Source organism: Haliotis rubra, unplaced genomic scaffold, assembly GCF_003918875.1.
Source record: "Haliotis rubra isolate DU_JTF1 unplaced genomic scaffold, ASM391887v1 Scf464, whole genome shotgun sequence".
NCBI classification, from domain to species: Eukaryota; Metazoa; Mollusca; class Gastropoda; order Lepetellida; family Haliotidae; genus Haliotis; species Haliotis rubra.
Window position 1 is genome coordinate 753,235 of NW_025767151.1, and position 26,527 is coordinate 779,761.

Here is a 26,527-nt window from a genome sequence, read left to right on the forward strand (position 1 = left end):
TACTACTACTGACTTGCATGCAAAATTTGATGAAAATCGGTCGAACAGTTTCTGAAATATTTGACTTTTAAGCGAGCATGGGGTTGGTCGGGAAAAAAGGCTCGGGTCGCCTGGGGTGGTGGTTGCTCCTCCGAGCGCTGTTGGCGGACGAGTCGCAGTGCGTGTGGGTGTGCCTCTCCCGGCTTGGTGTACGGATGGCTGCCTGGCTGGCTACATTCAGCAGAAAAATAGGCATGCAAGACTGATAAAAAAATCATGACGAGAAACTATCATCACATGGTGGGTGATGTGTAAGGAACTGTGTCGTGAGGTACGATCATCAACTCCTCTGATGAAAATGCTCTCGGTGGTCCGTCTTTCAAATAGTACAAGGTCGGTTCGCCGTCTTTGATGTCGAGAAGGTCTACGTTGTACGTTTTCATGGACCATATCGGATCGGTGGCGCGCTTTCTGCTGTCTCCCTCATATTCTCCCGGCTGGTACAAGTACCTAACGCTGACACGGTCCAGTAATGTTTTCTCTGTTATATCAGGTACGACAGCATTCTCGTTTTTTAACCGTCTCCTTGTTGGCGCTGCAGTCGTCCAGGATGAACACCCTAGTGTTAAGCGTGCAACCAGTCCTGCAGACGAATTCCAGGATCGATTTTGTGCACGTCAGGGTCCGTCATCACCCACGGTCTCTCCGTGTACGTCTTGTTCACCTGTAAAGTCGGGCAGAGAATGACGATGTGGTCGAACACGTTGCGATAGTATCCTTCCAGCATGTTCAGCATGAAAGCCGTCTGGCCACACCCCGTCTGACCGCACACGATGGCGCAGTGGGGGTCGCAAGGTAAATCAATAAATGGCTTGCTCGAATCTTCCATTTTCTATATTGAGTTGCACGTCCATAATCACGTACAAATATAATTTTAACTTGTCGGCCGGATTTTGAGCTTTCTTGGTGATTTGGATGGTGATCCCCTTGCTGCCGTTGGCAATAACACGTCCGCTGCCGTGTAGTCTGTCATCATCCGTGGATCGCATGTCCAGCCACAGCGCGTAATGCTTATCCAGGTACCTACTGAGCGTCACGTAGGTGAAACCCAGGTCTTTGACGATGTCGTTGACTTCAGGCGAGTGTCACTTGATGGCCGGTAGTTTTCTTATCTCGTCCCACTGCTGGTAAGCTCGCATGCCTTGGCTGAACAGCTGGTTCGGCACACCCTCGAAGGTCACTTTCACTTTCGTGATCTTGGGATTCCAAGTGAGTTTGCTGTCTCTTTGAAACGTCTTGTATTCCGCCACGTAAATGATCAAGATGCCTTTCATCGATTGAGCCTGCACATTCAGGTTGATGTTCCACAACGTTTCGCTCTTGTCCCTGACGATCGTCCGGTGCCGCAACACGCGGTCGTACAGGATGGACAGCTTTTTCGAGTACTGGGTGCGAATCTGCCGGGCCAGATTCGTGTTCGTGACCATGTCGAACTCCAGTGAGATGTTGTTGACGATTTTAGCTGGCCTCAGTGCCGTCCGGCATGAAGATAACTTTGCCGTAGTCGTTGAACATGAGTTCGTATTCCAGCCTGTTCCCCAGCGCGGCCTGGTAAAACGGCATGTGCCCCTCAAGCAGCTCAAAGTTGAGCGGTATGTAAAACCGATTCCCGTACGCCTCGACGACGGCTTTTTCTCCTGCTGTTATATTGCCGAGATGGTCTTGCGTGAAACCGTACCCCACACGGATTTCATTCGATTCGTCATTATTCCGATTAAGTCCTTGATACGCCATGTCATCGTGTTCTTCCGAGGTTCTCCAGAGGTCCCTGTAACAGTAAAACACGTTGCTGTCGTCGATGCTCAGCACCTCGTTCCCGCTGATTTTGATGGTGGTTTTCTTGACGATGGCACGACCAAGGTTGTTCATGATCGTGCATTTGTCGTTCACGGACTCCAACATGAGTCCAAAGATGACGCTGGGACGATGACGTCGTTCCCGGCAAGGTTGGGGAATCAAACCAGCAGCGTTTGGTTTGGATCGATCGTGCTCGGATTGTTGGTGATGGTCACCGAATGACGCACAGCTTTGACAGCGAGCCGATCTCTCTATTTTCGGAAAGGATATAGCTTTCGTCCGTATTGCGTCATTGTTTATATTGAACTATGTATATTATAAGTTTAACATAAAAATGGCGGACGATATTCCCATGGACGATTTCGACGTACACCAGCTGAACAACGACGATGATGCAGCAGCAGCCATGGACACCTCGTTCATGGGGAACACCGTGGGCAACGAGCTTTAAAAACAGTCTGTGGACGAGTATTACAATGCTTTCAAGCGCAAGACAAATTACGTCGAAACATTGGGTCGCGGCTATCCGAAGTTCAAAATCGACAACGAAGGGACGTTGTGATTGAAAGCTTATCCGGAGGTTGATCTCATGAACAAACGCATGAGAAAACCGCTTGCCCTGTCGGCGCTAGCCAGTCATGGTGGTGGTAGTCAACTTCCGCCGAAGGTCGTCCGAGATCTGCAAAATGTAAGGACCGAACTCAGTGGTGCTGGCGCTGCCAATCCGAGAGAAATGCCCCAGAGCGCCAAAGAAGTGTCGGACGAAATCGAAAAAATATTGGTCACGTACTCGAACGAACCCTTGCCCGGTTTCGAATTTCCTCTTATGGAACTTCGGGGTCTAGACAAAGCCTTGACAAACGTGCACAGAGAACTCGTGAACAACATGGGTAAACTGAACGAAATCGACGAGCACATCACTCGCGAGAAAAGAAAACTCAGGATAGTGGACGACGACGACGAAGCCATGAAAAACATCATTGAGAAAAGATTGCGCAACCTGGAAGCCGAGAGACGGACCAGATTGGAAGTCGCTTCCTCCAACCGGGAAGACCCCCGATCACAAATTAGGCGCGTGCGTGAAACCATAGACCAAGTCTTGAATGAGGACACCACGTTGGCCGACAGGATCCTAATTCTGTTCCGGGAACAAGGAATCACCATCACCAGCGTTCTCACGGCTTTGGGCTTCATCATATCGACCCTGGTCGTGTTGCTGACGGGGGGTGGTGGCACACCACCAAGCCCATCATCATCAGGCGACGACGTCAGATACTGGATCAAAAAAACATTTGAAATCTCTCGGCGAAGCCCTGGCGAAACTGGCCGGCATAGCCGCCGAAGCGCTGCCTGGCATCTTGGGCAGCATCGTTTCCGGGTTGTAAGGCTTCTTCTGCAAAACCGTCATGTGTCTCGGTCAAAACCTGTGGGCTTTCATCGTCACTGCGGTGGGTCTGATGTACGTCGCGGTTAAGCAATTTGTAACCAAATGAGGCACAGTCCAACCACGATCCCGCCGACCACCAACGCAGTTTTGCGATGGACATGCCGCTGATTGTTTGCCTGAACGTGCGGGGGCAGCTGCTGCTGTTGTTGTGGTGGTGCTACTTCTACTTCCTGTGTGGGTACCACGATGCCCGTTTCCTACTGCGACACAACTCGACTCGTGTCGAGTGACGTCCACTCTGTTCACCCTCAGTCGTATGTCGCTCGGAGCCATGTACAGTTCCGCACCGAACACGTAGTCGACTTTCGACCGGGCGTATTCCAGCGCGTCATAGCGTTCAATGGCACTCGGTAGATCGACCGGTCTAGCAATGGCATCCTCGACATTAGCCACGAATTGTTTCTGCGCGTCATAGGCCGTCCCTTCATGACCCACGATGCTGGAACGCGTTTGCGTCTGAGCACCCAGCACGGCCCACACATACGTACTGTTTTCACATTCGTGACCGAAAACCTGTAATTTTTAAACACGTCAATGAACCGAACCATGAAATGTAAACCATCCTTTGCATTGACCACAATACTCGGTTGCGTGAGATAGGTAGCACTTTTATTGTCAGTTTTAGAATAAAACACTCCCGGTTTGTACATATTTGAATTGTTATATTTTAGTATACATATCTACTTTTCAATATGTACGTGACGCTTCCGGGAATCACGAGCGACGAGTCCATTCAACTGCTGCACGCGATCGATAAGTCGCGCTCTGCGATATCACCTACTACCCGCGATGGACCAGCATCAACGGTAAAAACAACAGGCTGTTCGTCAATAACGCCCACAACCAAATAACGGACGGCTACTACAGCGTGTGCTCGCTTCAAACCCGTGGGAGCTGAACTCAAAATGAACGACTCGAACGGCACGGTCATGTTAGCCAACAACAGAAAAAACGACTTGAGACTCAGTCGGCCGTTGGCTAAAACGCTCGGGTTTACGTCAAACGACATACCACCGGAAACAACCGTGACAGGCACGAAATTACCCGATCTCGTTCAGTATCATGAACTGTGCATTCATCTCAATCAGTTGAGCACGACCGACAACTTTCAAGGCGAACGACCTTCCACACTGCTAAGAGCCGTGCCTGTGAAAACGGAAAAGTACAACGACGCCAGAACCGAATCGTTTTCGTTGCGGCATTACAAGAAATTAATCCGAAGCAACATCACGGAATTGAAAATATCGGTTTTAGATGTTAAACACGATCCCGTAAGTATAATATATCTCAGCGCGACGCTGCACATGGTCCAGGAACACGCATTAGAAAATACACCAACATAGCAATCTCCGACCTCGGGGACACATGCGGATTCCACGAACCCCGAGTCGACGGCAAACTGTACGCCTTGCAACTGAAAAACAGAATTTACAAACGCGTCGACCTAGGCGATTTCGTTGATACCGAAGGAGCGGTCAACAACATGCGATACGACCTGAACTGCAACGACGAAGACGAATGGACAATAACCCCAGCGTTCCACGGCAGGCTGTTCCACCCGGACGACGTCGAGGTCACGGCCATCTCCAGAAACACGCAGTACATTCTCATCTTCAACAACGACAACAAATGGGTATCAGTGCCATCCAAAATCGACTGGAATCTTAACATCACGCTCGACTCTCCCCACGTTTTCACGGACAAGAAAGATCACTACCTGACGAAAGTCGTGAACAACGGAACGCTTCTCGTGGCTTACGTCCCTATGCAAAGACGCAGCATGATCGTCAGCACGTTGAGGCAAAGAGTAGCCCACATGCTGTCGAGCAAACCCGGGACGCAAAACGTGGGATTGCAGATGGTGTTGGAATTCGACAACGTGGTAGATGTCCTGGAAAATCTGCCAGCAAAATCCACGCTGTACATCCAAGTCTACCTTGGCGAACCGCCGTCGGCGCGTGACGTCGTCGAAATCGTAAAAAAAGAGTATATATACAGGATGGGAATGTACCCAGTCGTGGATGAAGTAGCAAAAACACTGGAAACCGTAGACGGGTTTCGTTTGCAACAGATATGTGAGATCAAACAACAATTAAAACGTGAACGCGATACATCATCACATATATGCGTTCACAATACGTTAGAGTCATGTTAAAAGAGGATGGTTGATATTAATTTCAAAGACTAAAATAATAATTTTAGGCGTATCCAAAAGGAATCACAGAGACATTCAAAGTAGGGGGATATATTTTGGGAAACGTGGAATCCTATCAATATCTTGATGTTATCTTGCAAACAAATATTAAAATTTACTAGTTCGATTATCAGAGCAAGCCAAGGGTGAATTTACATTTACCAATTGGGTGTCAAGCTTTTTGACGCACGGGTGATACCAATTCTTCATTACGTTAGGAAAATATGGGGATTTGAAAATCTTCTATACTCTGAGCAAAAATGAAACGCAAAAGTGAAGAAATTGGAATTATCTGACAGAAGTTTGCTAATGTCGCAGGGTTTTATAACACGACCTCTGGGCTGGTGTTCAATCGCTTTATTCTGCCATTTGGGGTTGGTCAAACACGACCGTGCCATAAATGTATCTGTAAATAGGGAAATTACATGAAGGGCTGCCACTGCCAGCATGGTGTGTCCATATATCAATACAACAAGTAAAACTATTGTGACATTTTACATAAAATATTATATATCTGAAAGTTAATGGTTACTAAACCATTAAATGTATTTAACTACAGGGTTACACCTGACTTAATTATGAGAAATTGTTATAATATGAACAATTCAAACAAACTTGCGTACCTGTAATTAGGAAATTACATGAAGGGCTGCCACTGCCAGCATGGTGTGTGCCGGGCACATGGCACATGCAGCTTTTATATCACCTGAGTGCACAGACTGCAGGAGCAGCATGTGCCAGAGCCCAGGATGTACCTGTCGGCAGCCAGCTCATCTGTATGGCAAGCTGTTAGGGACAAAAATTGTAAAATGTGCCAGTGGTGCTGTGCTGTACATTGTGTGAACAATTGAACCTGTGACACTAATATTCATACAAAGTGAATACGGGTTCTTCACTCACCACGGCCATCTCCACTGCTACAGCGATGTCAGGATTATGTGGGGATTCAGCCCAGACAGTGACGAACCGTCTATTCACCGGAGATATTCGCGCTGGACGACCAATTTGAGACGTCGTTCTGACTGATCAGCATCCTTACATAGCAAAACTGACAACGGTCCTTTCAGGAACTACAGCATCCGAGTACTGCTGACCCGTGAAGATCCGGGGTTGAATAGGTCTTCAGCAACCCATGCTTGCCACAAAAGGCGACTATGCTTATGCGACTAGCGGGATCGGTTGGTTAGGCTCGCTGACTTGGTTGACACATGTCATCGGTTCCCAATTGCGCAGATCGATGCTCATGCTGTTGATCACTGGATTGTCTGGTCCAGATTCGATTATTTACAGACCGCCGCCATAATGCGACTTCATCCATCAGAGAAACCCACTTTGGTGTACCACAAGGCTCTGTGCTTGGTCCGATTTTGTTTTCACTGTACATTCTTCCAATGGGCAATATCATCAGAAGTCACAACATAAAATTCCATGGTTATGCAGATGATAACCAACTCTACATAGGAATTATACCAGCTAATGTTGAACACGCAAAAGATGTCATGGAGAGCTGTATCGCTTACATCAAGATATGGATAACAAACAACTTTCTGAAACTCAACGACGACAAATCTGAGTTCATGATTATTGGAACTAGGCAGCAGCTTCGCAAAATAGGCGAGTGTAGTCTCACAGTTGGAGATCAGTCTATCTGCCCTGTGCCCCAGGTGAAGAATCTTGGTGTTGTTTTCCGTTCTTCAATGTCACCGGAATCACAAGCCCTAACAGCAGCAAGATCAGCAACCTTTCATCTCCGCCGAATAGGAAAAATCCGCCGCTATTTGGACATTGACACAACCAAACTTTTAGTTCAGTCATACGTCATCTCACGCCTAGACTACTGTAACTCCCTCGTGTCAGGAGCAGCAGCAATCCAACATCTCCAGCTTGTACAAAACAGAGCTGCCAGGATCATAACCAGGACAAAATGTCAGGAACACATTACCCCTGTGCTGAGGTCGTTGCACTGGCTCCCAGTAAAGAGGAGAATACAGTACAAAATAATTTGCATCTCCTACTCAACCCTCTATGACATCAATTCACCAGCTTACCTCAAAGACATCATCGAAATATATCGTCCAAATCGTGTCTTGAGGTCTGAGAAAAGAGGCAGCCTGAAAATGCCAGCAACAAAAACATCCGTTGGAGACAGAGCTTTCAGTGCTGCTGCACCAGCTTTGTGAAACTCTCTGCCAGTTGAACTGAGATCAGTATCTTCCCTGGAAGCATTTAAGAGCCAACTAAAAACTCATCTTTTTCTAGCTACCTACTAGTTTCTCCACTTTCTCTGCACAGCGCCACTGAGCAGCACTGGTTGGAAATTAGGCGCTTAAACAAATGCATTAATATTATTATCATTATAGCTGGAATATTGCTGGGTGCGGCGTAAAACTAAACTCACTCACTCCAGTTACTGCTATGGCCCTCAAGGTCACCAGATCTAAATCCCATCGACCATTTATTGGATGCTCTTGATCAACGTCTGCGTCAGTAACAGCCACAAAACTTTCAACAGTTGGCTACAACCAGAGCAGGAAGAGTGGGTGAACATTCAGGACACAGTTCGTGTCTGGACTCTCATGGTGGTCATACAAGATATTGAGAACTGATGACCATCACCGTGACATTCGATTGTTTCATGTATGCCGTGATGAACCTTTGTCGGTGACAGTAACTTGTGCCTAATTTGAACAATGTATTAATATCTGTTGATTATTTGCATAATACACAAAGAATGCATCTGAAAACCCTTTTACGATTCTTTGTGTTTGCAGAGTATCTTACAAAGATTATGCACTTTCGTTGTGTTTGAACACTTTCGTCACTAACAAAGAGTACTCCAAAAGTTATAATATATGGGGAATCAGTCAAAATTGAAATGATATATTTTCGGGCATGAATTCTGATTGGGAATTAAAAAAAATAGATATCTTTCTTAATGTATTAATTACTTTTTAATGACAATTTAATGCGTGTATGGGATATGCATAACACATGCTTAAAATAATAACATGCATAAAACAAATGTTTGACGAACTTACCAAACAGTCAAAGCTTGAATTGTACCTCTAACATCGGTGCTGGCAACCCGAGCGCACTAAAGTCCATATCAGTTGAGTCAACTGTACGGACCCGTGATGTCGGTGCTAACGTCCCGAGCCTACCCAGTCTAGACCAGCTCAGTCACCACGATTCACATACTTCAGTGACGGGAGGAACTACAAAGTTCACTCACCCGTAAGATAAACTGAGTCATAAAGTGTTAACCGACACTTAATAAACAGTGGAACGCCTGTCGTAAGGAAATAGTTATCTTTATTTGTGTATCGTGCATTGTTATTAAGTCAATATATGTGGTAATGCTACAATGAGTCAGCGTACAGCCGGTAGCCTCCACAACGTGAGGAAGAAGCACAACTGAGCATGCGCATGATGATATTGGCTATACTGGACGTTTCACGTTCAAGTAGCTCACGTTTCACGTTCAAGGAAATCACGTTCCAAGGCCAAGTAAATCACGGTCCAAGAACACACAGGCGTATATGGATAAAGATGGGAGTCATCGGACAATTTACTGAACAATTCGCCACGATTTTGTCACACATTTCAACAGATAATTTACCAAAACGTCTCACCAGATATTTTAACAGATATTTCACCAGACATTTAATCAAACATTTTAATAGGTATGTGACAACTTACTTTCGTCGGACAACCATTGACATATTATTTTAGGAGGTAAAAGGAATTGATATTGTAAGAAATTGCGTCCGTCTTTAGCCCAGCTGAAATCCCTGGGCGGTAGGGTAGCCGAGTGGTGAAAGTGTTCGCTCGTCAAACCGAAGACCCAGGTTCGATTCCCAACATGCGAACAATGGTGTAGTGGTTCCACATGCTGCGACCATGGAAACCTTCAACCCAACAGGTGTTGACGTAGTCAGGGAAGGTTTCGTACGGTGTGGAGCGTCATCAGGGACAACACGTCACTTATAGGAACAGGCGGCACAGTATGCATCTGCCAATCTGTTGTTCGTGATTCCAAATACATTGTCCATAATGGAAACATTATACTACACCAAATCAGATTCGTAGTTTAACGAGCACTTTTCGTAGGAAACCGTCAATGAATCATCTGACGGCTGTGGTTGGATGAGTTTTGTGTTTTATAATGAACATCCATCTAGTAATTAAAACTGACCACATATTTTACAATATTTGGTGTTGTCTTTTTTAACAAGATAACTAGTGCTGAATGAGCGCAGAGATATTTTCAAGCAGGTGGCATTTTGTGCGGAACTGGGGTTGGTGTGTTCAGCTACCTGTACTCGGAAACAGAATTTTTAACCTTGCCAAACTTTGTGGGTTTTTGTTTTGCAGCTTTAGAACTGTGCTGTGCTTGTATGTACATGTCATGGCTGTTAGCAGCCTGGTTATTTTTAAAGAAACTATGAAATTACTATGAAAAACACTGGGTTTTATGCAACGTCCAGGTTGACATGGGGAATGGGCAGCTGCTTCATAGACTGTAAACACACGTGTTATAACGTCATCACCGACGTCGGAGAGTAACGCTGAAACGTAAACCATGAAGCTTGTGACATTAACATTAAGATTATTGTAACTAAGTAACCATCATAGTTTGGTAACACTTGTAGGTCACATACACAAAATTGTGAATTTTATAGAAACAATATATGTTTATGATTTCTATGAAACAAACCATCTTATTTTACCTGAAAGCCCCCTCTCTCTAGATCGACGGAGCAGGATCCTGGGCCCCCCTTACTGTTTTCTGGTTAGCAAGAAAGGTATCTGATTTTGATCAGATAGATGGCTATGTTGATTTCTGTAGTCTGTGACGGTGTTGTCTTTGGAGACACGTCTGTCAGCTGCACTCTGACCCCTTGGACTAAACCTGTAATCTATGTACAACATAAACTGACCCCCAAGCTTAGGAATGAACTGTGTATTGACGTGAACGTTTGTCATGATGCAATGAGGGCGGTGGGATAGCCTAGTGGTTTAAGCGTTCACTCATCACACCAAAGACTGGGGTTCGATTTCTCACATTGGTACAAAGTGTGAAGCCCATTTCTGGTGTCCCGGTCGTGATATTGTTGGAATATTGCTAAAAGCAGCGTAAAACCATACTCATTCACTCACTCACTCATGATGCAATGAAAAACTATCATATATGTATATATTTGCAGGCTACTTGTTATTTGTAATGACTAAACATTTTGAATTTCAATCACTTTTCTGAGTGTTTATAATTGACTTTATTTGAACACTTACATTCAGTGGTATTTCAAACAACAACGTCTTCACTATCTGTGTCAACCCGACTAACCAACCCACGATACGGACAGTAAGCTGGTGTTTACCCGGTAAGCAGAGACAACACCCTTTACAGTCTGCAGGGTGTCGGAAAAGTGAGCTTAGCCCACTTCTCTGCGTCCATGCACTTCGTAGGGTCAGTCGGTATAGTTTGGGGAGGATACCATAAGGGCTCTCGCACTGTCTTTGAGATGGGATGTCGCAATTGTTTCAAGAAGCGTGCTTCCAGAACGGAGGATGACTAGACATTTGGTAACAGTCTGAACAGCGGAAATATACTTTCATAAAAACCGGATATTTTACGTACATCTGATTATTTAGCACATGTTTCATTATAATGAGCGACCATGAAATGTGCGTTAGGTCGTTTTCCAACATACCAAACAAACGCCGTTTAAGGAAATGCTGATAATAAAAACATTAAGTATAAGTGGAAGAGGCAGCTTGGAAGGTTGCAGAATCATGTTCCTTAGAGCGAAGAATGTGCAATGTATTAGGGCACAGGGATGTAAGAATACTATATGAATGTGTTCATGAATAGAATCCTTACTTGGGTTCATATTCTGAAGAGGTCTCTGTATAAAGAAAAGCTTTAGTGTTTTCCCCTTGTTTCCCCTAATGTTAGGAGTTAGTTTACTGACATTCACATGGTGACAATTACTGGAGTGTCTGGTCCAGGCCCGGGTTGTTTACAAACAACATCATACAGTTGTAATACTGCCGAAACAAATATCTGCTCATGATATAGTCACAATTGTACAATCGACTCTGCTTTTGACAGAGAGTTGTTATGAATGTCGAAAGGGTTTTGTCGCTTCTACTAGGCACCAAAATATCGCTTATGGAGGTGTATTCTAAACACTCATGCATTTTAAAGCATAATTGTTTAACAAACAATGGCAGTCAATACAAGGAAGCTTCAATACAAGGAAGCTTCAGGCAGTCAATACAAGGAAGCTTCAGACAGTCAATACAAGGAAGCTTCAGGCAGTCGATACGACATTTCAGATACAGACAGTTGACAACAAAGCTACTCAGGCGTGTGCTTTTCGATGTCGTTAATCGGAAGCTGTTTGTATAATCTGGAAAAAAAGACCATTCAGTTTGAAAGGACAATACACTGCACACACACTTGTAATCACACCCGGGTTTCCGCATAGGAATGTTTTTAGATGTGCTCTCGTGTATACACATATATTAAATCATGTATACTTGCTTCTATACTGCTATGTATTTGCAGCAAAAAGGGAAGCGGTTTTACAGATGGGGCATATTTTAATAAGGGTATAAATTCACTCAATTAAGATGAATTAAGTTGAACTTTGACTCACTTTGATTCATTTCAACACAAACACACCCACACACACCCACACACACAAACGTTATGTTTGATGTTACACTTTCAGAGGAAAGAACAGATTCGAATACTTCTTTTGGTAAAGTGAGAAAAAGTAAATCCAAATATAAAATATGGAAATAAATGGCCGAGTGATGAATCAAATTCATCAGCGATGACGGCCGCTCTAAGAGTGTGGGTTCGAATCCTTCATGAGAGTCAACCCCAAAAAGAGAATCTAAACTTTATTCAGAAACTGAAATCCTGAATATATCTTTTGTTACATCTGACAATTTTCTAAATGGCGTTTACCATGAGCTTTTGAGCAGAGGAAAATATTCTCTCCCAAACCCTTTCGCCCATGATAACTAATTAGCTGAATTAATTTAAAATAGGTTTAATTATCCGTCGTTATAAATGTTAATATACATGTATAAAAACATTAGATTAATATTAAATTAAATTAAGTTTTTGCAGACCTGCCCTGGATGACCTTTTCTATAAATACACAGGTCAGATTTAGAGTGTCAGCATACATATTGTCATGTACCTGCGTGCAACTGACCCGTACTGTGTTCAATGACACAACATAATCTACCCCACCCGCCAACTGTTGGCTGGGTGACTGCTATATAAGATGAGCGGTTTCAGACAACTACCAAGGGCGAGACCGGAACCACTGGTTGGGTTCAGAGCTTTTACAAATTCTGGTGAATAAGCCGGTAAACAGCAAAACCTGTTCAAGGTGCGTGTCCTACCTGAGGTTTTCACAAGGCTACAATGAACAAGTAAGGCATTATTTATATTGTATAACTCTGTTCTTCATGTGTTAGATATGAATTATTTTTATTATTTATTATGGGTTTTGCAACGGTATACGTTGCGTTAAACAATTGAACTCTTAAAACGTCTCACTAGGAGAAACGATTCTGCATTTTTACATGTCATACCCGGAACATGCATGTATTGTACATTTCCTGTCAGGGGCGAACTGTCAATATCACAGTTACAATTTAAGGATTAAATCAGACAAAATCACTTTTAAATGTCAGCGTTCGTTACCATGTACAAATCGGGTTATCCTTGTTCCCGGGCCTCTCATTAGTCTATATAAACTAATGAGAGGCCCGGGAACCAGGATGAAATCGGGTCCCCTTATGTTCAAATCTGGTAACGTACGTAGGTAGCGACGCTCCACAAAGGGTTTCTCTGAATTACTTTAAATCTAATCATAGAACAAATATTATGTAGGCATTTCTATCAATTACAGATAGTTATAAACTATAGTCTATTAAACTGCCTGACTCCACTTTGCCCACCTACCGATCTTTCTGTCTGTCTGTCTTTATGTTAGTTGATGCATATTCGCGTACATTTGTTTACATTCATTCCACGGCCATGGTTTTGACCCAGTGATTGGAGTGTAAGGAGAGTTGGGTACCCTTGCCTTTGTTCTTACAAATCCTTATGTGCTTTAATATGATTGCCTGAAATATTACCATTCAATACGTTTTTAATAATATACAGAAAATATATAGACAAAAAGTTGACATCTTTGATGGGCATTTTACAAGTTGAGTTGATGAAGAATGATGACAATTTTTATGCCTATATTACTTCTATTTATTCTGTGAAATGTCAGGTTGGCTCCTCCAAGCCAAATTTGACTACTCCATAACCAAAGTGAAACTTTAATACTGTAAACAGTTGGAAGGAAAACAATCTCTTTCCGCATTTGGTTGCAACTGTTTGTATATACCCACACTTAAATTGTGGATGTAATGGTTCAAATCGAAGTGTCATTGATACTGAAACTCAATCAGAGGTGCCCTTAGGCTGACATGTATGTCATATTCTTCTCTCCGGACTGATATGGACTGAGATATTTAATAAAAAAGTAAGCTCTAAATCCTTCTTTTGAACGAAATCTGTCACAATAATTGATTTCTTTATGCACAGCATTGCTGGGATTTGTACAAAATGCATTTAAGTAGACTCTCGTTTCAAGACTTGCAGGATAATATCTTAAATATCGTATGTACCAGACAAATGACATATATGTATCAACTTAATATGTCTACCTTTATAAAAGAGAAATAAACTGTCTATTACCAACCCCCATCCAGTAGTAACGTGTTTGGCACGGAGTACATAGGTCACGCGACTGATCACTTACTTTGTTTTGACACGCCTTGACTGCAAAACCGCATCAGAAATGACATGAAAATATTGCTCTGTGCGTGAAGTAGACTTTGCGTGCGTTCATACTGTTTACAGTACTCTGCATAACTAACCACGCTCACCTGAATCAGACGTAATTGAATACCATAGCTCGAGAGTGTTTTGCAAGAAGGTGATCGTATTGACCTTCTGTTCATTGACCTTGGAACATCACTCATAGAGGTCTCTTGTAAAAGTGTTGGGTTGAAATGGATTTCATGAACGAATAGAACATGCCATGACCATGTACGTGTTATTGTGTTCAGATTACACAGCCAAATCCGAAGGAGTTACAAAATACGTTAGATTCTTGTTATAACTACAGGTATAAGAGGGATTAATATTATTAATTTCAAATACTAGTTTTTTGGCGGATCCAAAAGAGATTACATAAAGTAAGGAGGATATATTTTAAGAAATGTGGAACCCCTTAAATATCCTGGTGTTAGCTAGAAATTATTATCCTGCAAAGACATCTCAGATTTACTAGTACGAAGCTTATGAGAACAAGGATGCATTATATTCTATGTCAAGGGGGGAAATCACATTTACCGATTGTGTGTCAATCTTTTTGACGTCATTGTTGGACCAATTCCTTTACGTTTTTCTTTATGGGGATTTGAAAATCTTTCCATTTGAGAAACTATTTAAATTAGCTTTCTCAAACACATAACGGCACTAAGAAAGAGCGCTCCACCAAGGACGTAGTCAAACTCACAATGATCTATATGCTTTCGAAAGAGATTTCTGACTTGGTAAACACCTAAATTAGCTTTCATCATGCATTAAATACTTTTTAATGATAAGGTATATTGGGAATATAAAAAATAAATGAATAAAATGCGTGAAACAAATATTTGACGAACTCGGCAAAAGTTGCATGTAGATATCTCAAAATTTGCCTATCAGTTGAAGGAGAGGAAACAACTCATTCATATGTATTGTTACATCTACCAAATGAACTTACATTTTAATAGCAGAAGATTAGGAACATTACAAAGTAATGTAAAATATTAATAAAGTTCCAACCTGGAAATAATGTTACAAAGATGTTTGTACCTACACTCTCAGATGTGTTTTGTACCTGACCCGGAAAAAATGTGAATAACCTTGTAATGTTGTTTCCATAATAATATACATACCATTTGTAGAATCAATACTCTAATTGTACCTCTAATGTCGGTGCAAGCGACTTGTGTATACCGAAGTTCAATTCAGTTCCGTTAAGAAAACTCCAAGTCACATCCACTCATAGCAGTTAAGTGACGCCGGCAAAGGCAAAGTTTACTCACCCACAACATGAAGTGAAGATTTGTTGACACAAGGACTGAAATAGGTCAGCTGGATTTGTAAATTGAACGTATGACCTATATCACATGTTAAATGAACACATTTCCTCAGCCGTATAGTGATGTTTGCTATGTTAGGCCGAGCCATACGCTAACTGTAGTCACTATAAATCACGTTCCAAGTTCGGGGTCATTCACGTTCCAAGTTCGGAGTAAATCACGTTCCAAGTTCAGGGTAAATCACGTTTCAATTTCAAGGTAAATCACGTTCCAAGTTCAGGGTAAATCACGTTCCAAGTTCAGGGTAATTCAAGTTCCAAGTTCAGGGTAAATCACGTTAATTCACGTTCCAAGTTCGGGGTAAATCACGTTCCAAGTTCAGGGTAAATCACGTTTCAATTTCAAGGTAAATCACGTTCCAAGTTCAGGGTAAATCACGTTCCAAGTTCAGGGTAAATCACGTTCCAAGTTCGGGGTAATTCACGTTCCAAGTTCAGGGTAAATCACGTTAATTCACATTCCAAGTTCGGGGTAAATCACGTTTCAAGTTCAAGGTAAATCACGTTCCAAGTTCAGGGTAATTCACGTTCCAAGTTCAGGGTAATTCACGTTCCAAGTTCAGGGTAATTCACGTTAAAAGTTCGGGGTAAATCACGTTTCAAGACACACACGCGTTGTTTAATGCTCCCTTGATGACAAACGTTGGGTAATAATGAAAGTCACCAGACATTTTAAACAAACACCCTTCACCGGACAATTTTTTAAGCATTTCACCTAAATTTGGTCATGAGGCCATTACTTGTGTCAGACAGTTTTATTTTCTGTTAAGTAAAAGGAAAGATTGTGACAAGGTGGTGTCTATCTCCATCCCCACTCAACTCCTGTAGACTATAAATTGATTGACTATATGATTGTATATGCATGTCTTGCCCAACATAATCGATGTTTATGAATCATAATATTCTTTAACTTGTTAGTGAGGTTTAATGTAGTGATGGAAGTTGTGGTGGTGGGAGTAGAAGTCGTGGTGGTGGTGGTGGGAGTAGAGGTCGTGGTGGTGGGAGTAGAGGTCGTGGTGGTGGTGGTGGGAGTAGAAGTCGTGGTGATGGGAGTAGGGGTCGTGGTGATGGGAGTAGGGGTCGTGGTGGTGGGAGTAGAAGTCGTGGTGGTGGGAGAAGGGGTCGTGGTGGTGGGAGTAGAAGTCGTGGTGGTGGTGGTGGTGGAAGTAGAGGTCGTGGTGGTGGGAGAAGAAGTCATGATGGTCGTGGTGGGAGTAGAAGTCGTGGTGATGGGAGTAGGGGTCGTGGTGGTGGGAGTAGAGGTCGTGGTGGTGGTGGTGGGAGTAGAAGTCATGATGGTGGTGGTGGGAGTAGAAGTCGTGGTGGTGGTGGGAGTAGATGTCGTGGTGGTGGTGGATGGAGTAGAAGTCATGATGGTCGTGGTGGGAGTAGAAGTCGTGGTGGTGGTGGGAGTAGATGTCGTGGTGGTGGTGGGAGTAGATGTCGTGGTGGTGGGAGTAGAGGTCGTGGTGTGAGTAGAAGTCATGATGGTGGTGGTGGGAGTAGAAGTCGTGGTGATGGGAGTAGGGGTCGTGGTGGTGGGAGTAGAAGTCGTGGTGGTTGGAGTAGAGGTCGTGGTGGTGGGAGTAGAGGTCGTGGTGGTTGGAGTAGAGGTCGTGGTGGTTGGAGTAGGGGTCGTGGTGGTGGGAGTAGAGGTCGTGGTGGTGGTTGGAGTAGAAGTCGTGGTGGTGGGAGTAGAGGTCGTGGTCGTGGTGGGAGTAGAAGTCATGATGGTCGTGGTGGGAGAAGAAGTCGTGGTGGTGGGAGTAGAGGTCTTGGTGGTGGTGGTGGGAATAGAAGTCATGATGGTGGTGGTGGGAGTAGAAGTCGTGGTTGTGGTGGGAGTAGATGTCGTGGTGGTGGTGGATGGAGTAGAAGTCATGATGGTCGTGGTGGGAGTAGAAGTCGTGGTGGTGGTGGGAGTAGATGTCGTCGTGGTGGTGGGAGTAGATGTCGTGGTGGTGGGAGTAGAGGTCGTGGTGTGAGTAGAAGTCATGATGGTGGTGGTGTGGAGTCGTGGAGTAGAAGTCGTGGTGATGGGGTAGGGGTCGTGGTGGTGGAAGGTAGAAGTCGTGGTGGTGGGAGTAGAAGTCGTGGTAGAAGATCGTGGGAGTAGAGGTCGTGGTGGTTGGAGTAGAAGTCGTGGTGGTGTGGTGGAGTAGGGGTCGTGAGTGGTGGGAGTAGAAGTCGTGGTGGTGGTTGGAGTAGAAGTCGTGGTGGTGGTGGATGGAATAGAAGTCATGATGGTCGTGGTGGGAGTAGAAGTCGTGGTTGTGGTGGGAGTAGATGTCGTGGTGGTGGTGGATGGAGTAGAAGTCATGATGGTCGTGGTGGGGAGTAGAAGTCGTGGTGGTGGTGGGAGTAGATGTCGTCGTGGTGGTGGGAGTAGAATGTCGTGGTGGTGGTGGGAGTAGAGAGGTCGTGGTGGTGGTGTGTGGAAGTCATGATGGTGGTGGTGGGGGAGTAGGAAGTCGTGGTGATGGGAGTAGGGGTCGTGGTGGTGGGAGTAGAAGTCGTGGTGAAGTTAGTGGAGTAGAGGTCAGTGGTGAAGTGGTGGGAGTAGAGGTCGTGGTGGTTGGGACCGATGGGTGTGGTGTAGGTTGGGATTAGGGGGTCGTGGTGGTGGGGGTCAGAGGGTGGTGGTGGTTGGTAGGAGGTCGTGGTGGTGGTGGGGTAGAAGTCGTGGAAGTGGTGGATGGAATAAAGAAGTGGATAAGGTCGTGGTGATGAAGTCGTGGTGGGTGGGGGAATCAGAAGTCGTGGTGGGGTAGGGTAGAAGTCGATGAGTGGTCGTGGTGGTGGGAAGTCAATGGTGGTGAAGTGGAATTGGGAGTAGAAGTCGTGGTGGTGGTGATTGGAGGAGTAGATGTCGTGGTGGTGGGAGTAGATGTCGTGGTGGTGGGAGTAGATGGTCGTGGTGTATGAAGTCGTGGTAGATGGTCATGAATAGAAGGTGGTGGGGAGTCGTAGAGTAGGTCGTGAGTGAGTGAGTGGGGAGTGGGAAAAGTCGTAGTGGTGAAGGTCGTGGTGGTGGGAAGTAGAAGTCGTGGTGGTGGGAGTAAGGTCGTAAAGGTGGGAGTAGGAGTCGTGGTGGTTGGAGGTAGATGCGTGAATTGGTTCGTGGGTGGTGGGAGTAGGGGTCGTGGTGGTGGTGGGTAAAATCATGATGAAGTAGAAGCGATGGTGGTCGTGGTGGATGGTGGGTAAGGTCGTGGGTGGTGGAGTGTAGTAGAGTCGGTAGTGGTGGGTAGAGGTCGTGGTGGATTGGATGGTGGTGGAGTCATGGGAGGAAGTGATGGTGGTGGTGGTGAGTAGAAGTCGTGGTCGTGGTGGTGGGGGTGGGATGTCGTGGTGGTGGAGTCCAGAGGTCGTGGGGTGTAGAGTGGAAGATCACGTGGGTCGTGGTGGTGGGGTAGAAGTCGTGGTGGTGGGGTAGAAGGTCGTGGTGGTGGGGATGGACGTCGTGGTGGATGGAGTAGAGGTCGTGGTGGTGGGAGTAGAGGTCGTGGTGGTTGGGTACGAGGTCGTGGTGAAGTTGGTGTAGAGTAGGGTCGTGAGGTGGTGTGGGGCAAGAGGTCGTGGTGGTGGTTGGGTGTAAGGTAGGTCAGTGGTGGTGGAAGTAGAGGTCGTAGGTGGTGGTGTAGTGGTCGTGATGGTGGGTAGAGGTGGTCGTGGTGGTGGTGATTAGAAGTCATGATGGTGGTGGTGGGGTAGAAGGTCGGGTCTTGGTGGTGGTGGTGGGATGGGAGTCGAAGTCATGATGGTGGTGGTGGGAGTAGAAGTCGTGGTGTGGTGGGGTAGAGGTCGTGGTGGTGGTGGATGGGGAATCGTGGGTCGTGGTCGTGGTGGTGGGGAGTAGAAGTCGTGGTGGAATGGGGTAGGTGTAGAGGGTCGTGGTGGAGGGTGGTGTCGTGGAGATTGGGGAGATGAGGTCGTGGTGGTGGTGGTAGGGTCGTGGTGTGGAGTAGAGGTCGCATGGTGGTGGTGGGAGTAGAGGTCGTGGTGGTGGGAGTAGAGGTCGTGGTGGTGGGAAGTAGAAGTCGTGGTGGTGGGGTGGAGGTCGTGAAGTCGTGGTGGTGGTAGAAGTAGGATGGGGTCGTGTGGTGGTGGTGGTCGGGTCGTGGTGGTTGGGAAGTCGTGGTGGTGGGAGTAGTAGGTCGTGGTGGTGGGAGTAAAAGGTCGTGGTGGAATTGGGATTAGAGGGTCGTGGTGGTGGGAGTAGGTCGTGGTGGGGTGGTGGAGTAGAGGTCGTGGTGGTGGGAGTAGAGGTCATGGTGGTGAGTAGTGAGTGGGAGTAGAGGTCGTGGTGGTGGGCGGTAGAAGTCGTGGTGGTGGGGGTAGTAAAGGTCGTGGTGGTGGTGGAGTAGAGGTCGTGGTGGTGGTGGGAGTAGAGGTCGTGGTGGTGGGGGTAGAAGGTCGTGGTGGTGGGAGTAGAGGTCGTGGTGGTGGGAGTAGAAGTCGTGGTGGTGGGAGTAGAGGTCGTGGTGGTGGGAGTGGGGTCACGTTTTGGTGAAGGTGGGAGTAGGGTCGTGGTGGTGGGAGTAGAAGGTCGTGGTGGTCGGGGAGTAGAGGTCGTGGTGGTGGGGTAGAGGTCGTGGTGGTGGGAGTAGTCGTGGTGGTGGTGGGAGTAGAAGGTCGTGGTGGTGGGAGATAGAGGTCGTGGTGGTGGGGTAGAGGTCGTGGTGGTGGGAGTAGAAGTCGTGGTGGTGGTGGGAGTAGAGGTCGTGGTGGTGGTGGGAGAGGTCGTGGTGGGTGGAGTAGAGGTCGTGGTGGTGGTTGGAGTAGAAGGTCGTGGTGGTGGGAGTAGAGGTCGTGGTGGTGAGGTCGGGTGGTTGGTAGAAGTCGTGGTGGTGGGAGTAGAAGGTCGTGGTGGTGGGTGGTAGGGAGTAGGCGTCTTGGTGGTGGAAGTAGAGGTCGTGGTGGTTGGAGTAGAAGTCGTGGTGATGGGTGCGAGGTTGTGGTGGAAGTAGAGGTCGTGGTGGTGGGAGTAGGGGTCGTGGTGGTGGGAGTAGAGGTCGTGGTGGTGGTGGGAGAGTCGTGGTGGTGGGGTAAGGGTCGTGGTGAGGTGGGAGTAAAGGTCGTGGTGATGGGAGTAGGGGTCGTGGTGGTGGGGTAGAGGTCGTGGTGGTGGTGGGATTAGAGGTCGTGGTGGTGGGAGTAGAGTCGTGGTGGTGGGGAGTAAAGAAGTCGTGGTGGTGGGGTAGATTGGTCGTGGTGAGTCGTGGTGGTGGGGTAGAGGTCGTGGTGATGGGAGTAGAGGTCTTGGTGGTGGGAGTAGGAGTCGTGGTGGTGGGGAGTAGAGGTCGTGGTGGTGGGGGTAGAGGTCGTGGTGGTGGGAGTAGAAGTCGTGGGTGGTGGAGTAGAGGTCGTGGTGGTGGGAGTAGAGGTCGTGGTGGTGGTGGGAAAGTGGTGGTGGGAGTAGAGGTCGTGGTGGTGGGAGTAGAAGTCGTGGTGGTGGGAGTAGGGTCGTGGTGGTGGGAGTAGAGGTCGTGGTGGTGGGGAGTAGAAGTCGTGGTGGTGGGAGGAGGTGGTGGTGGTGGGAAGTAGAGGTCGTGGTGGTGGAAGTAGGAGGTCGTGGTGGTGGTGGGGTAGGAAGTCGTGGTGGTGGGAGTAGAGGTCGTGGTGGTGGAGTAGAGGTGGTGGTGGTGGTGGTGGAAGTAGAGGTCGTGGTGGTGGGAGTGAAGTCGTGGTGGGTGGTGGGAGTAGAAGTCGTGGTGGTGGGAGTAGGGGTCGTGGTGGTGGGAGTAGAGGTCGGTGGTTGGTGGTGTGGTAGGGGTCGTGGTGGTGAGTAGGGAGTCGTGGGTGGTGGTGGTGGGAGTAGAAGTCGTGGTGGTGGTGGGGTGGGGTAGTGGTGGTGGTGGTAGAGGTCGGGTGGTGAGGGTAGAAGTCATGGGTGGTGGGAGTAAAGGTCTTGGTGGTGGTGAGTAGAAGTCGTGGTGGTGGTGGGGTGTAGACGTCATGAGGAGTCGTGGTGGTGGGGTAGACGTGTTGGTAGGGGAGTAGAGGAGGTCGTGGTGGTGGGGTAGAATGGGTAGGGTCGTGGTGAGTAGATTGGGAGTAGAGGTCGTGGTGGTGGGAGTAGAGGTCGTGGTGGTGGGAGTAGAGGTCGTGGTGGTGGGAGTAGACGTTTTGGTGATGGGAGTGGAGGTCGTGGTGGTGGGAGTAGAGGTCGTGGTGGTGGGAGTAGACGTTTTGGTGATGGGAGTGGAGGTCGTGGTGGTGGGAGTAGAGGTCGTGGTGATGGGAGTAGGGGTCGTGGTGGTGGGAGTAGAGGTCGTGGTGATGGGAGTAGGGGTCGTGGTGGTGGGAGTAGAGGTCGTGGTGGTGGTTGTGGGAGTAGAAGTCATGATGGTCGTGGTGGGAGTAGAAGTAGTGGTGGTGGTGGGAGTAGATGTCGTTGTGGTGGGAGTAGAGGTCGTGGTGATGGGAGTAGAAACCATGATGTTGGTGAGTTGGTGAAATGGGGTTTAACGTCATATTTAGTTGTCGTAGTTACAGTGGCGGGTAACTAGTTGTGGTAGCATCAGTAGTAGCAGTAGAAGTCGTAGAAACAGCAGTAGTAGTAGTAGTAGTAGCAGCAGCAGTAGGAGCAGTAGCTGTAGCAGCAGTAGTAGTACTAGAAGTAGAAGCAATAGTAGTAGTGATAGCAGCAGTAGAAGCGGTAGCTGGCGGCAGTAGGGAAGCAATGAAGGTGGAAGTGGTGGTGGTGGTGGTGGTGGTGGCAGTGGTGGTAGTGATAATGGTGAGGTTGGTGTATCGGTGGCAATGGTAGTGGTAGTGGTAGAAGCAATGGTGGTGGTGGTGGTGGTAGTGGTGGTGGTGGTGGTGGTGGTAGTGGCAATGAGTAGTGGTAGCAATGGTAGCGGTGGTGGTAGGTGGTGGTAGTGGTGGCAGTGGTGGTAGTGGTGGTGGTAGTAGTGGTGAGTAGTGGTAACAATAGTGGTTGTAGTAGTAGTAGCAATAGTAGTTGTAGCAATAGTAGCAGTAGTAGTAGCAATAGTAGTAGTAGTAGTAGTAGTAGTAGCAGTAGCAGTAGTAGTAGTAGTAGTGGTAGTAGTAGTAGTAGTAGTAGTAGTAGTAGCAGTAGTAGTAGCAGCAGCAGTAGTAGTAGTAGTAGTGGTAGTAGTAGTAGTAGTAGTAGTAGTGGCAGCGGCAATAGAAGCAGCAGCAGTTGTAGAAGCAGTAACAGTATCATTATTAGTTACTGTAGTAGCAGTAGTCGTCGTAGTAGTAATGATAGTAGTAGTGGCAGCCTTAGCAGACGCAGGCGTTTGATCAATGAAATTCCTCCTGTTGACTATGTAAATATACCAAGACGTCTCTATAGACTGTGAAGGACAATCTCGGTCAGTCTACACAAACCTCTGTGTATTCGTGTCATATTACAGAGCGACGCCAGAGTATGTCGACACACACTCAGATCCGCGTAGAGGCCAGCTACTGGGATTTATGTGTGGAGATTAGATCTATCTTTACAGCTGCAAATACAACACCGGCTGTTTCAGAACAATTAAAAATAACAGCCTGATCGAATAATTGAGGAAAATTTATATAATATGGCACCAAGTTTTCTATCTAAGACTTTGATTTTCTTTTTAACAGACTGGACTTATTTTTCATAACATTTCCTGTAACAATTTATTAAATCTCAAGTGACAGGTCTTTAACAATTATTTTTTAGTTGTCTTGTAATCTTGGCGAAAATCATCATTTATATACTCATAGCGTAGTTTTATATACCCATAGCGTAGTTGCAATGGTTCAAATCCGAAGTGTCATTGCTATGATATCTGGAAAGGCCAATTAGAGGTGTGTCTTGCTGGACCGTGTTTCGCTGATCAAATGTTTATCCATGATAAAGGATTTGTAACATAACAAAATAAAAGCGCGCGTAAATCCCAATCCGAAATTGTTGGAATTAATGTGTAAGGTAGGCTGTGTGAACTTCAGCTTTTATGCAAACTGGTAAATATTTAGACAGTCTACATACTTGTACTTGAAGAGCTACATGTGTTTACATTGCCTGTAATACGGATGTGAACATTAATACACTGTTTGTACAGACATTGCCCATTCTAAAGTCTACCGAAACACCAGGTGACCTTAGAACCGCGAATGTCGTAACTGACGTTCTAATGAAACCTAGACGTTACAACTTTTGTAACGTACGTTCTTAACGTAGGCTCTGCAGAGAATGCAGTATATATGTTTTAATGCAACTTCATTACTTAAATTACTGTCGTAATTTACCGGTCTGAAAGCAACCTCAGTACTACGATTGATACAAACCATGCACCTTAACGCAGCGATAGTAATAAGACAATCGTGACTCACGTGTCTTTACGCCAAATTAGTGAGTGGGTGAGTTTAGCTTTACGCCACTTTTACCAATATTCCAGCAATATCACGGCGGGGGACATCAGAAATGGGCTTCACACATTGTATATATGTGGGGAATTGAACCCGGGTCTTTGGCGTGACGAGCGGACTCTTTAACCACTAGGCTACCCCACCGCCCCGCCAAACTGGTGCTACGATCCCGTCGCTTCTAAAAGAAACCCAACACTTTCACACGCTCCGAATACAAGCGTTCTGAACCCGGGGAGTTGGGTAGCCTACCGGTTAAAGCGTTCGCTCGTCATGTTGAAACCTGGATTCGATTCCCAACACGGGTAAAATGTGTGAAGCCCATTTCCGGTGTGCTCCGACGTGGTATTAGTGGAATATTGCTAAAAGTGGAATAAAACTAAACTCTCACTCACTCACTGAATGTGGTTACAACTAAATATGTCGATGTCATTACAGACATACGATAGCCGTGGAGCCATGGGCTGTATGGAGCAAAGCGATCTTAACGCTCAGACTGTTGTCACTTTAGCATAGTCTTCGATACGTAACACGCTTTTTCGAACGGTGATATTGTTTCCAGGTTTCTAAGCACCACGACGGAGCGACAACTTTTACGATTAATCTTTGAAAGGGTAACAATGCAAAGATTATAAACCGTGTTTCAAGCGTGGTTCCAGTGCTGAATATACTTTTTTCCCCTGGGATAACTAACTGAGACATTTCTCTCGATATTTCCCCGATAATTCTCATATTTCCCCAGTTACGTCCCCCGATATTTCTTCTGGTATTTTCCCAGGCATTTCCTTCGATATTTCCCTGGTATTTCCATCGATATTTCCCTGGTATTTCCTTCGATATTTCCCTGACATTTCCCCTTTTCCTCCCTCGATATTCCCCCTGGTATTTCCCTCGATACGACTCCCAATATTTCCCAGAACATTTTCCCAGATATTACATACGGCCCCGATTTCTCGAAACAAACTTAAGTTTTTGCTCAAATATCAAACTGGGCTTGACAATTTGAAACAGCTGAATTTTTAACTCAACTACATTTTTAAAATAAAAATGCCCAAACAACTTAAGTAATCTATCCGACAAACTCAAATTGTTAACTATGCTTGAGTCTGATATCGATTTCAGTTTAATCTGGGAAATGCAATTTCCTGCGTTTTCTTAAATTTGAGTAATACTCTAACTTAAGTCAAAACTTCAGACTTAAGTTTATTTCGAAAAATCGTGGCCCGATATTTCCCAATCACCTTACACACGTCACAGTGTGCAATCCTTCACCTGGAATGTTTAGAAATGTTTTTGATGAAACCGTTGTAAATACAATATTTTTAGAGACCAGTTTAAGTACAGTACAACCAGAAATTATTGAGAATTTAAAGATTGTAATATTTATAAAAAATATTCACTCATTACTCACGTATTAAATGTGAATATTAGCAGAACATAACTCCAGATTCAAAGACAGGTGAACAGTTAGTATTTTGTCAAGTCACCATGGGCAGCAATGCAGGCTTCAATGCGGCGGGGCATACTACTGATCAAACAAGTTAGAAAGTCGTGGTCCATGCTGTCCCATATCGGACCACCTCTTCTTTCATTTCAGCAATATTTGTCAGATTTCTTTTATTAACACTTTCTTTCATAAGTCCCCAAACATTTCTAATGGATTTAGGTCAGGGCTATAGCTTGGCCAATCTAATAATGTCATATTTTGGGTCAGAAACCAAGCCTGTGAATGCTTTGAACGATGTTTTGGGTCGTTGTCCCGCTGGAAAATCCAAAACTTTCCATAGAACACGTGAGCAGATGGAAGTAAATGTCCCTCGAGAATATCTGTGTACCGCTCACTGTTCATATTCTCTTCAAATACACAGAGGGGCGTTGCCCCTAACACAGACATGCCACCCCACACGTTAAATTTTGGACTGTATTTTGGGCGCTGATACAAAGGTTTTTCAGTTTGTTTGGTCCAGAATTTCAGTGTATTAGGAAACAGCCACACAGAACTTTCATCTGAGAAAATCACATTGTCCCAGTCAAACTTTCTATGCTGTAAGCACCAGTTCAACCTTCGCTCCTTTTGTTCAGGTTTCATGATCGGTGATGGAATTCCTCGACTTTTCTGCCAACCCATTGCATGCAGCTCAGTTCTAATTGTCTCCTTACAGACAGCCACAGTTCCTCTATCAATCCTATCCAGCCTTAAGTTTTCTAAACCCCTTCGTTTGTTTTTAGAAACAAGAATACCATGCCGCCTCCTGTCACTGACAGTCAATTTTCTGGGCCTACCTGCGCCTCCCTGGTGCTCAATGCCATATCCATTTGCAATATTTTTCAAAACAGTGGACAAAGGGATGCCTGTTCTACATGAAATCACTTTAGCTGATCTGATGTCCTTGTTATAATACTCTAAAATCAACTTCCTCGTCTCTAAATCATCCATACTGAGGA

General features: G+C 45.7%; 1 long non-coding RNA gene across 1 annotated transcript; it reads right to left on the minus strand.

Annotated features, from left to right (window-relative positions):
- LOC124290400 lies at positions 1-25,308 on the minus strand. The gene is made up of 3 exons (XR_006901912.1): positions 25,024-25,308; positions 325-328; positions 1-12 (listed from the first exon to the last, which is right to left on the minus strand). It is a non-coding gene; the product is annotated as an uncharacterized LOC124290400 (long non-coding RNA).
- Positions 25,309-26,527: the final 1,219 nt, after the last annotated feature.